Genomic DNA, 13249 nt, shown 5'->3' with positions numbered 1-13249 from the left:
GTGTATTGGTGGTGCATCTTGTTTGGTCAACTTTTTGCTGACAAAATATAACAAAATAAATGTTTTAGTCTACTCAAAAGGGATTTTTTTAGGGCGTACGGTAAAGTACTATCAGCGATTCCAAATTAAATCTGCACACAAACATAACTTCCTTGGTGTAGCTAATAATAAATTATACATTTACTGGTGACATTTTCAACTGCTTACTGATCAAGAATGAATAATAAACTAACCCAATATTCTGTTAGAAAATAACAACAAAGAGCCAGTAAGTCCAAGTATTGGCCTCAAAATGTCAAATTGAAGAGAGTACGAGACATTAATAGCTTTCCTGTGTCGTTACGATCCATTACATCAGGGGTCGTCAACTCCATTACCCCGCTTCAGAATAAACTGACTGAATTCGGAAGGCTAAACTATTAAAAAAGTACACACATTCGAAAACAAAAGCTTTGTTGTAAGGTATTGTACTTTTTAGAAACTGAAGAGTACAACCAAATACAGGCTATCTAAAAATATACTTTTTTTCCTGGCACGGGTAACACTAAATCAACTGCAGGTGGGTTGCTTTATTGTGAAAATCTGAGAATGTTACACATTAGCACTGATTTTTTATTTTTTTTTACTCGGTTCACCTTGCTTTGCAAAACAACGCACACATTCTATCATTAGCAATATTATTATTTGTAGACATCATCATTGCATACTTTTTAATGTCAATCCTATTTGGTGACATGGTGTATTTCCACAATCAATAATAATAATAATAATTTGATGGACTGATCTTTTTAACATATGAATTGTTTGTTTTCGCAGCTTACTGCGGGGTTCGTTCTCCCAGAATGCAGACGGACCACTCTGGACAAGGCGTGCAGGTAGGAACATTACTTATTCCTCAAGAATTCAAAGGAGTACAAAAAACAGAAAACGAGCTGACGGAACAGATCGCACTGATGCGGGCTGACTGCACTTCTCAATTTCTACAATGATTTCAGTTCATATTTCCAACAAACTGTCAATGTAGCAAGGACATTACTACTTTCTAAGGAGTGTAGCCTTGGTCTCGAGATATGCTGAACAATTCCCCAGCAATATTCAATGGGTTTGCAACCATTCTTGAATGTGACTATTGTCGCCCACACAGTATGTGTATGGCCCGAGGGGTATTTTGTATCACACGCCGAGCTGGGTTGCAGTGTAAAATGTCAACGTGTTATTACGGTATGAGTGGTTTTGAGGTAAATATGTAGGGTTTCAAAGACATGCTTAGACGTGTTTAGTTCATTGTAAGGCTGCTAAAAGGACTGCTATGGACAAGGAATACTCACGAAACTATGGCATGAAACAAACAAATCTTACGTAGACAAGGCATGAAGAAAACAAATCTTACGCAGACAAGGCATGAAGAAAACAAATCTTACGTAGACAAGGCATGAAGCAAACAATACCGCCAGGCCGACTGACCGGCAAGGGCAGGCTTAGATAATGCCTCTGATTAGTGCTCGGGAAGCAGGTGAGCGTCCCGAACACCAATCAGAGACAGGTGGAAATAATAAGTAACCATGGTAACAAACAAGGGTGAACAAAAACAGGAACTGAGGGAGTCCAAAACTAACAGAACATAACAAAACATGATCCGGACCACGGATCATGACATTGTTTATATATGCTAAAACTACTGTGGAAGTAGTTTCAGGACGACAAGTATTTGCATCTAACAACTCCGCCTCTCAAAACAGAAGAAGCCAGAAAAAGCAAAATCTATGCAAAGGTTTAAGAAAAAAAATGTTAACCATCATTATATGTTATGAAGACCAAAATGAAGAGTTGTAAAAAATGGGAAAAAAATCAGGATAAGGCCCCTTTAATACTATTTGTACCATACACTAAGGCACACTTATTTAGATTTTTTTTTTTAAGTATCTGTGATTAGTAGGGATTAATTACGAGGTAACCATTGACAATGCGATTAGTTGCGATTAAATATTTATATCATTTGACAGTCCTAATAAATATATATAAATCCATTTTCTAAAGCAATTCGTAATATGGAGTAGGTTTGTCCCGATACCAATATTTTGGTACCAGTACCAAAATGTATTTAGATGCTTTTCTAAATAAAGAGCACCGCAAAAATTGGCATTATTGGCTATATTTTAACCAAAAAAAATGGTATGGTACATTAAACATATGTTTCTTATTGCAATTTTGTCCTTAAATAGGATAGTGAACATACGAGACAACTTTATTATTTTATTAGTAAGTAGGCAAACAAAGGCTCCTAATTTAGCTGCTGACATATGCAGTAACATATTGTGTTCATTCTATTATTTTGTCAAAATTATGAGGGACAAGTGGTAGAAAATGAATTATTAATCTACTTGTTCATTTACTGTTAATATCTGCTTACTTTCTCTTTAACCATGTTCTATTTACACTTCTGTTAAAATGTAATAATCACTTATTCTTCCGTTGTTTGATACTTTACATTAGTTTTGGATGAGACCACAAATTTGGGTATCGATCGGATACCAAGTAGTTACAGGAACATACATTGGTCATATTCAAAGTCCTCATGTGTCCAGGGACATATTTCCTGAGTTAACGAAAAAAGGTTTTGTGATGCTAAAAAAATATACGTAATCACAGTACTATCGACTAGATACGCTCCTCTACTTGGTATCATTACAGTGGATGTCAGGTGTAGATCCACCCATGGCGTTTGTTTACATTGTAACGCCGGTGAGCTACGGTGTGTAGTGAAACATGTTTAGCTATTCCTCGTCCTGCAGGGATGATACTTGTAAGAAACTTACTTTATTTGTCACCATGGAGGCGAGGGTTAGTGATTTAGAAGTAGCTAAAACACAGACTGCGGCTGGACGTTAGCCGCTAGCTACCTAACCATATCTTCAATCACCTCTTCCTGAAGGTGTTTCAGTGTTATAACTTCACATATATCGTTAGTTTTTAAGCCAAAATGTGTCCATTCTCCCTTTTCTGTCTCCACACTGTGTCTGCTTGTAAGTATTGTGTGATTGTGCGCTGCCGAACATGCTCCTCTGCTCGTAAAACCAGCAATGTCACGATGTGACGACGACACGACGTCGTCATGCCAGTTAAAAAAAGGGGGCCCGGGGGCCGGTACTTTTTAAAGGCGGTATAGTACCGAATATTATTCATTATTATCGCGGTACTATACGAGTACCGGTATTCCGTACAACCCTAATATGGAGAAGTAAAAAAAAATATGCGGGCTGACTGCACTTCTCAATTTCTACAATGATTTCAGTTCATATTTCCAACAAAACTGTCAATGAACTCAAGGACATTACTACTTTCTAAGGAGTGTAGCCTTGGTCTCGAGATATGCTGAACAATTCCGCAGCAATATTCAATGTGTTTGCAACCATTCTTGAATGTGACTATTGTCGCCCACACAGTATGTGTATGGCCCGAGGGGTATTTTGTATCACACGCCGAGCTGGGTTGCAGTGTAAAATGTCAAAGTGTTATTACGGTATGAGACGTTTTGAGGTAAATATGTAGGGTTTCAAAGACATTCTTGGACGTGTTTAGTTCATTGTAAGGCTGCTAAAAGGACTGCTTCAATGTGGATTCATCCATCAACATTGATGATTAAAAATGTTCAATGCAACAAATGATGAGAACTCAAAAAATATCTACAAATAATATAATTAAATAATAAACTTACAGTGGCTACGTTCTGTGTATTTATTTATCTGCACACACACAGGAAAAATGGTCCTCTCTATTTAAGCGTACTATGGTTAGTAGGTGTTTTACATTATGGTAGATTAAAGTCGCATTAGTGTCTTGTTGAGTAAGTTTATCAGAAACATATGGAAAACTATTGGTAAATATGTAGAAATCCGGGATTTTTTTTTTTTATTATGGTTGAAAGGGAGCACACAATTCCTGAACAGGCTGAACATTTTGAAGTTGGAACGGTTTGAATCGGATAAAAAAAAAATGTAGGAGTTGTGTAATTTTTGAAAAATGTCCCATTCATTTCAGTGGGAATTTCATGGGAATTTCGGGAAAAGTGGGAATTTAAATGGTTGGTGTTGGAATTTTTCCAAATTGGTCGAGAAATGTTGAAGAAGTAACATTTTTGATTGAGAAATGGAATTACGGAATTCCTGGAATGTCAGGAAAACAGGGAATTTGTACGGTTCAAAAAGTTATTCTTATGTGCTTCCGCTGTTGCCATTTCTAATATAAAGTAGCGTAAAGTTACTTACTTATATCTGTCAGTAGACTAGCTATCAAAGTGTCACGACGTGGATTATGGGGTGTTTGTTTTCCCGAGATGCAAGAGAAGTGGGATCGGACATGGCGTGAAGGTAGGGTCATGATTTATTTTAACACTAAAAAATTAACAAACAAAAAGCGCGCACAAGGCGGAAATGCAAACCTGACTATGAAAACAAAACTAGCACAAAGGCAGAACTATGGACATAAAAACGAAAACACTTCCTGTGACGGGAAAAAGCATGAAAACTATGGCATGGAATACAAGCATGAATGACAAGGGTAACAGCGGTAATGTCGCCAGACAGACTAACTGAAAAGGACAGGCTTAAATACTAGTGCAGTGGTTCTTAACCTTGTTGGAGGTTCCGAACCCCACCAGTTTCATATGCGCATTCAACGAACCCTTCTTTAGTGAAAAATAAAATGTTGGTTTTTTTCAAATTCAAGACAAAGTTATATGTTTTTGGTAACACTTTAGTATGGGGAACATATTCTAAGTAACAAAGACTTAATTTAGTTATTTGGTTAGGGTTAGGGTTATAATGAGACCATGCCGAATAAGGCATTAATAAGTACTTAATAATGACCAGTTAAGATCCAATATGTTACTAATTTGCATGTTAATAAGCAACTAATTAATGGTGAATATGTTCCCCATACTAAAGTGTTATGTTTTTTTACTGGTGCACAAAATGAACCGTGCATGAACATCCCCTTGTTCAAAGAACCAAACCACCACAGTGCATAAACTCACAACAAATTACACACCTGCAAATCAGTCTGACTTCTGCTGTTGTCGTATCCGTAATACGCCGATAGGGAGAAGTTTTTATTTACACGATGAGTCGGGTGTGTTTTGACCTCCGCCGAACCCCTGAGCCCGACTCACCGAACCCCTAGGGTTCGATCGAACCCAGGTTAAGAACCACTAATCTAAAGGTTCATAGACAGAAAAGGTTACAAATAGAGGCGTTTGTAAATCGAGGTTTCACTGAACATTCTTACAAACCTTTCTTTTTTATATATTAGAAATAAAATAGGTCCCAAAATGGGGCATCGAGGAACTCCAGACACAAATTTAGCTCCATTAGAACTTTGGTTATCAATAAAAAAACATATTGTTCTCTTGTATACACCGTATTTTTCGGACTATATGGCGCGCATACAATCCTTTCATTTTCTCAAAAATCGACAGCGCGGCTTATAATCCGGTGCGCCTAATGTCTGGCATAATTCTGATTGTGCTTACCGACCTCGAAGCCATTTTATTTGGTACATGGTTTAATAAGCGTGACCAGAAGTTGGCAGTCACACCTAAGAGATACGCCAGTAAACGACACCAAAACTTTAAATGTTCCATCGAGAATATAGAACATTACACACGGCGCTCAAAAATCTGTCGAAATGTTTTAGTATGACTTTGGTAAGCTACGAAGCCGCACCGCTTGATGGATTGCCGGCGCATTAAACATACGAGTATTATTATGGTGTGTATAAGGACCACAAAATGGCACCCATTAGCAGACATATTACCTGGCGTTTTGTTTTGCAGTATTATGCAAAACCAACTTTTCTTACCTTCTAGTACAGGGGTGCTCATTACGTCGATCGCGATCTACCGGTCGATCACGGAGGGTGTGTCAGTTGATCCCCAGCCAGGCATTAAAAAAATAGTCCTAAAAATGAGCGATCATAAATCTTCACTATGACGTCACTTTCGTCACTTGATTGACATTCACGGCACCCGAGGGTCTTGTGAGATGACGCTGGCTGCTGCCAGCTCATTATTAAGAAAAAAATACCGACAGGATGAATGCGAGAGACACTTTTTATTTCAACAGACTTTGGCGCCGTACCTGTCGTCAAAACTCCAAAGACCGACTGCACAGTTCCTGCCTTCACAATAAAAGCTCTGCTTCATTCTGCCTGCGCTAAGAGTCTCAGAAAGCTGGCGTGCACAAGCTAGCAAGCTACGGAGTTTGCCGCCAATGTATTTCTTGTAAAGTGTATACAAAGGTGTACGGAAGCTGGAGAAATAAGATGCCAAAAACCAACCACTTTCATGTGGTATTGGAGAGAAAGCATTACTTTTTTTCTCTTCCATTTGAAAATGCGGATGTTATCAGCACCACTGTCTGATTCCTATCAAAGCAAGTCATCAGAATCAGGTAATACACCAACTTATATTCTTGTCTTCATGAAAGAAAGGAATCTATATGTGTTAAACATGCTTGTATTATCTTTAAACACCTTTAACTTGTTAACAATATTAACTATATGTGTTAAACATGCTTGCATTATCTTTAAACACCTTTAACTTGTTAACAATAGTAACTATATGTATTAAACATTCTTGTATTATCATTAAACACCTTTAATGTATTAAAAATATTAACTATATGTGTTAAACATGCTTTCATTATCATTAAACACCTTTAACTTGTTAACAAAAACATATATTTCATAAATAAGTAAATATAAATTATATATATGAATGAGGTAGATCCCCGCGACTTGATCAATTGAAAAGTAGCTCGCCTGCAGAAAAAGTGTGAGCACCCCTGTTCTAGTACCTGCTGATGCGTAATTGGGATCTGCATAAGTCCTGAAAATGTGCGCGCTTCAGCCTTTGTAGTCCGTAGCAACGATGTTTTTTCTCTATCTTCTTCTTATGTGGCATTCATCTTCCGCTGTTGCCATTTCTAATATAAAGTAGTGTAAAGTTCTTACTTATATCTGTCAGTAGACTAACTATCAAAGCGCTAAAAACTGTACTGGGTTTGCATAATTCACCCAAGGAACTTTAGTCATTAGATAGTTCCGGTCGGATGTTGACGTTGCATTATTGAGCCAGGGATGAGAAGATGCTGTTCTGTTATTGATTTAAGTAAAGTCTGAATGTCATTAAAAACAGTTAGCTCCATCTTTTGACACTTCTTCCACCCCCGTCCTTGCACGCTACACCGCTACAACAAAGATGACGGGGAGAAGACGCTGTCGAAGGTGAGCCACGTAAATAAGACAAAACGGCGCATCCTGAAGAGACGCTCAGAAAGCTACTTGAAAATGGTCTGTAAAACAATCTATGCAACACTTTTACCAAAGAACCACCATTACATGTTATGTAGACCACAAGGAAGTGTGTTAAATTGAGAAAATAATCATAATAATATGACCCCTTTAATGCGCTTTATGGTCCGAAAACTACGGTAGCCATCTATGCATGAGAAATACTCCACCATCTTGCGTTTCTTCACACAACCTGTTTCACAAATGGAACACTCAAAAGTTTGCTTTTTCATTCCTCTTGGTAATGACTTTTATGGGGTTTATAATTTAGAGGGAACAACATTGGATTGGCGTGTTGAAAGTGCTGGCAACATTTTAGATTCTGATCGAGCAGCCGCTACAATCACAAACAAGCGAGGAGTGGTTAAGATTTCACAAACACACCTTCCACTTGCCCTCCGGCTGCTGGGTGGCACAACAACGGTAATCTATTCCTCTCTTCTCCAACCAGGGTGTAGACTCGCTGGCACTGCTGCTTCTTTTTGCCTTCCGGGTCTCTCTGTCAGCGCTCCCTCACTCCCCAGCCCCCTTATTTTCACCGCCCATCTTTCCCGTAAGGAACTCGGTCTCACCTCTGATTCTACGGCCAACCTACGCTGCTCCTTCCCACTCTGACTTGACATAGAATTACAGAATCAGAAATAGGTGGAAATGAATAAGTTGATTTTCAGCATGCACGCGACAGGAACTGGAATGTGTTTGCAGAGCAATACTGCCACCTAATGGTGGTTTATAGGTATTGCTAGATCTGACGTCAGGCAACATATTAATACTTACTGTGAGCTTTGTGGTTGCTTACTTCAGTTTAAGACACTGATAGTCAACATTGAGTTTTATGTTGCTCTCTTTTTGCCATTATTTCCCATTCAGCGCTCTTATTTTTCATACCATTTCCTGTCATCCCTCTTTTTTAGCCACTTTAACTGTGGCTTGACCGCCTCTTCTCCTCACCCACTTTAGGGACAGGTCAGTCACCTAATTACTAATCTAATCAGGAGGGTTTAACTGCCGGTGTCCCCTCCCATGCGACATTGGTTCTTCGTCTGAAACTCTGGCTTGAAAATTGGTTCTGCTCACCCGCTCTTGATTAGGGGTTAGGTGGCTCACCTGTCTCTAATCAATAATCAGGAGGGTTTTGTCAGGGCTTGTCACACCACGCCGTGCCTTATTTTGAGTTTCTTGATAATGTTCTGGGTGTAGTTTTAGTTCCTGTCTTGCGCTCTTATTTTGTGTTTTTTCCATTTCCTGCAGCAGGTTTACGCCTGCCTTCGAGCACTTTCCCCCTCACCTGTTTTCTGTTTGTAATTAGCACTATTGAAGTTGAGCTTGCGATACCACTGGTTGGTCAGGACATTATTTACTATTCACTATAGACGATTCTTTCCATGCTGGGCTCAAGTACGCTCGTACTTTGTAGACGCCGTCTTCTCTACATTCCTTGTAAGTGTTTTTGCTGTGTTCCAGCATTTTGTTTTGTTTCCTTCGTAGTCTGTCCAGTCAGAGCATGTCTTTGAATTAGCCTTCACCTCAAGCCAGGACTGCGAGCGAGCTGAGCTGCCTTTTATATTTCTAGAACGTCAACGAGCTCATAGTGATGTTACTAGTAGTTGTCTGGGAGGTGTTTATTATAATTTGGGGAGAGTCCGCTGCCTGATGCTTACCTGCTAAACGCTATGCACTGACTACATGCACTCTGAATACGCACTGCTGATTGGCTGTTACCGCTCTGAATACACACTGCTGATTGGCTGTTACCGCTCTGTTTGTAACCAATCAGATGGTTGTGTGGGTGGGACAATGCTGGGTGCTGTGTAGAGTCCTGACAGAAACAGAGGCAGAAGGAAGCGGCGGCGGCTACTTAATATGTTCGTGTGGAAACTCGTTCGTACACCTCCGAACCGAATCCCCCGTACCAAAACGGTTCAATACAAATACACGTACCGTTACACCCCTACTATTTCCACATTCACCCATTCACACACACATTCACACACTGATGGCGGGAGCTGCCATGCAAGGCACTAACCACGACCCATATGGAGCAAGGGTGAAGTGTCTTGCTCAAGGACACAACGTACGCGACTAGGTTGGTAGAAGCTGGGGATTGAACCAGAAACCCTCAGGTTGCTGGCACGGCCACTCTCCCAAATGCGCCCCGCCGTCCCCGAAATGATCGAAAAACGTTGATTGATAACTCACAGACTGACTGGCGCAAGCTCACGAGCTTAAATGCTCACATGAAAGCAAGAGGCATTACATCTTTACACAATAAGAAAAAACCTAAACCGATATAAAAATTATATAAACACATTGCTGTCTGAGCAACTAAGCTATTCAATTGTGCACATTGAACCTACAAAGCCTTGCTCTCTTAGAACAGAGGGATCGACATACACTCAGAAGAATATGTGTTTTAACGGTGAGTTCAAGGACTGCTGAACACGGTGGGACACCACAAAGCTCGCCAGAAATAATAAATGATAATAATAACACGTTTTTATTGTTACGCACTTTTCATAAAAATTCATCTTAAACTGCTAGAATACAAACCAATATTTAAAACAATAAAAACTTAGTCATTAAAAACAAATAAAACACTATCAGAAAAAACAAAACATGCAAAATAGTGGGTTTTCTAACAGTGTGTGTATTTCTTTTAGTTGGTCCAAAAAAGTCAGGGTGTGTGTATATACATACTTTTTGAGCACATTCAACAATACCGCACTAATCATATTGACTTGGTATTTTGGTGACGATAACCGGGATATAATGACATTTTCATATCATTACATCCATAGTGTAACCGTGTTTTTTTATTTGGACTCACACAACCTTATTATTGAATTCTGACAGGAAGTGAAGTGAAGTGAATTATATTTATATAGCACTTTTCTCTAGTGACTCAAAGCGCTTTTACATAGTGGAACCCAATATCTAAGTTATATTTTAACCAGTGTGGGTGGCACTGGGAGCAGGTGGGTAAAGTGTCTTGCCTAAGGACACAACGATAGTGACTAGGATGGCGGAAGCGGGGATCGAACCTGGAACCCTCAAATTGCTGGCACGGCCACTCTACCAACCGAGCTATACCGCCCCAGGACAATGTATTCAACCTTATCTTTTATGTCGTCTTCTTAGATAACTGACAGATTTAAATGAAAGTAAATTATTTTTAAACATTTACAAAAGCCCATTGCCCTCTTAGTAGTTGTGGCCCTAAATAGCCCCTAGAGTATTTTGGTATGTATTGGTTTCCAGGGTGTACCCCGCCTACCGCCCGAATGCATCTGAGATTGGCTCCAGCGACCCCCCCCCCCCGCGACCGAAAAAGGGACAAGCGGTAGAAAATGGATGGATGGATGGTAGTTGGTACTGCCATGGTGGATGGTATTGAGAGGTCGGTTAGTACGAAAGTACGAAATGCAACTATTATTTGTAAGGAAAATCTTAGTGTATTATTTGATAATATTACAAAAATATATATTTTGAAGGTCAAAGTAAAGGTTTATTTATTTATGAGGCACAATTTTACAAACAGCAACGACTGCCCTAAAGTGTTGCACCAATCAAAAACAGCTGTCTCTCTGTGTTATTCCCCTCTTGTCCCCAATTTTTTTTCTCCTTCTTTTTATCCCCTCCTGCTCCATTAATTACAAAACCTGTTACATTAAATACAAAACCCAAAACCAGTAAAGTTGGCACGTTGTGTAAATCGTAAATAAAAAACTAATACAATGATTTGCAAATCCTTTTCAACTTATATTCAATTGAATAGACTGCAAAGACAAGATACTTAACGTTCGAATTGGAAAACTGTTATTTTTTGCAAATATTAGCTCATTTGGAATTTGTTGCCTTCAACGTGTTTCAAAAAAGCTGGCACAAGTTGAAAAAAAGACTGAGAAAGTTGAGGAATGCTCATCAAACACTTATTTGGAACATCCCACAGGTGAACAGGCTAATTGGGAACAGGTGGGTGCCATGGCTGGGTATAAAAGCAGCTTCCATGAAATGCTCAGTCATTCACAAACAAGGATGGGGCGAGGGTCACCACTTTGTGAACAAATGCGTGAGCAAATTGTCCAACAGTTTAAGAACAACATTTCTCAACGAGCTATTGCAAGGAATTTAGAGATTTCACCATCTACGGTTCATAATATCATCAAAATGTTCAGAGAATCTGGAGAGATCACTGCACATAAGCGATGATATTACGGACCTTCAATCCCTCATGCTGTACTGCACCAAAAAGCGACATCAGTGTGTAAAGGATATCACCACATGGGCTCAGGAACACTTCAGAAAACCACTGTCAGTAACTACAGTTTGTCGCTACATCTGTAAGTGCAAGTTAAAACTCTACTATGCAAAGCAAAAGCCATTTATCAACAACACCCAGAAACGCCGCCGGCTTCGCTGGGCCCGCACTCATCTAAGATGGACTGATGCAAAGTGACGAGTCCACATTTCAAATTGTTTTTGGAAACTGTGCACGTCGTGTCCACTGGAACAAAGAGGAAAAGAATCATCTGGACTGTTATAGGCGCAAAGTTGAAAAGCCAGCATCTGTGATGGTATGGGGGTGTATTAGTGCCCAAGGCATGGGTAACTTGCACATCTGTGAAGACACCATTAATGCTGAAAGGTACATACAGGTTTTGGAGCAACATATATTGCCATCCAAGCAACGTTATCATGGACGCCCCTGCTTATTTCAGCAAGACAATGCCAAGCCACGTGTTAGAACAGCGTGTCTTCATAGTAAAAGAGTGCGGGTACTAGACTGGCCTGCCTGTAGTCCAGACCTGTCTCCCATTGAAAATGTGTGGCGCAATATGAAGCCTAAAATACCACAACGGGTGAACAACTTAAGCTGTACATCAAGCAAGAATGGGAAAGAATTCCACCTGAAAAGCTTCAAAAATTGGTCTCCTCAGTTCCTAAACGTTTACTGAGTGTTGTTAAAAGGAAAGGCCATGTAACACAGTGGTAAAAATGCCCCTGTGCCATCTTTTTTGCAATGTGTTGCTGCCATTAAATTCTTAGTTAATGATTATTTGCAAAAAAAAAAACAAGTTTCTCAGTTTGAACATTAAATAGCTTGTATTTACAGTCTATTCAATTGAATATAAGTTAAAAAGGATTTGCAAATCTTTGTAGTCTGTTTTTTTTTACCATTTACACAACGTGCCAACTTCAATGGTTTTGGGTTTTGTACATCAAGAATATGATTTTGCCTGATTTTTCATGTTTGAAAAATATTTTTTTTTTTTATAAAAAAAAATAGAATAACATGCTATAAAACAGTTAAATAAACTCATTAATAAAGTGGTACCAACAAAATAAACAATATAAATAAAATAAGGAATATCCATAAAAACAGTAAAAAAAAGGCCTGAATAAAAACATAAGTGAAGTGAATTATATTTATATAGCGCTTTTCTCTAGTGACTCAAAGCGCTTTTACATAGTGAACCCCAATATCTAAGTTACATTTAAAACAGTGTAGGTGGCACTGGGAGCAGGTGGGTAAAATGTCTTGCCCAAGGACACAACGGCAGAGACTAGGATGGCGGAAGCGGGAATCGAACCTGGAACCCTCAAGTTGCTTTACCAACCGAGCTATACCTGTTATGATCCGCTGCCCGGATCATAGTTTTACGTTTTCTAGTCACATGTGTTTTCAGCACCTTGTGTTTGTTCGTTTCTGTTGTCATGACGGCAGATTATGCTCAGCTGCCTCTGGTTAGTGTTCGAGACGCTCACCTGTTGTCCGGGCACTAATCAGAGGGCTATTTAGTCTTCGCCCGGGCGGCACTCTGCCTGGCTTCCGAATTTGCTTATATGCAACAAGTATCGACCTCTTTGTTTCCTGCTAGCTTTCATGCTATGTATTTTTGCT

General features: G+C 39.4%; 1 protein-coding gene across 2 annotated transcripts in view; it reads right to left on the bottom strand.

Moving 5' to 3' along the window:
• samd12 (sterile alpha motif domain containing 12) overlaps positions 1 to 13249 on the bottom strand; it is a 406289-nt gene that overhangs the window by 253886 nt on the left and 139154 nt on the right. The gene's annotated exons all lie outside the window — the stretch shown is intronic.

The sequence above is a fragment of the Entelurus aequoreus genome, linkage group LG20, assembly GCF_033978785.1.
Source record: "Entelurus aequoreus isolate RoL-2023_Sb linkage group LG20, RoL_Eaeq_v1.1, whole genome shotgun sequence".
Taxonomy (NCBI): Eukaryota; Metazoa; Chordata; class Actinopteri; order Syngnathiformes; family Syngnathidae; genus Entelurus; species Entelurus aequoreus.
Note: the sequence above shows the minus strand (reverse complement) of the source record. Positions and strands in the feature narration are given on the sequence as shown.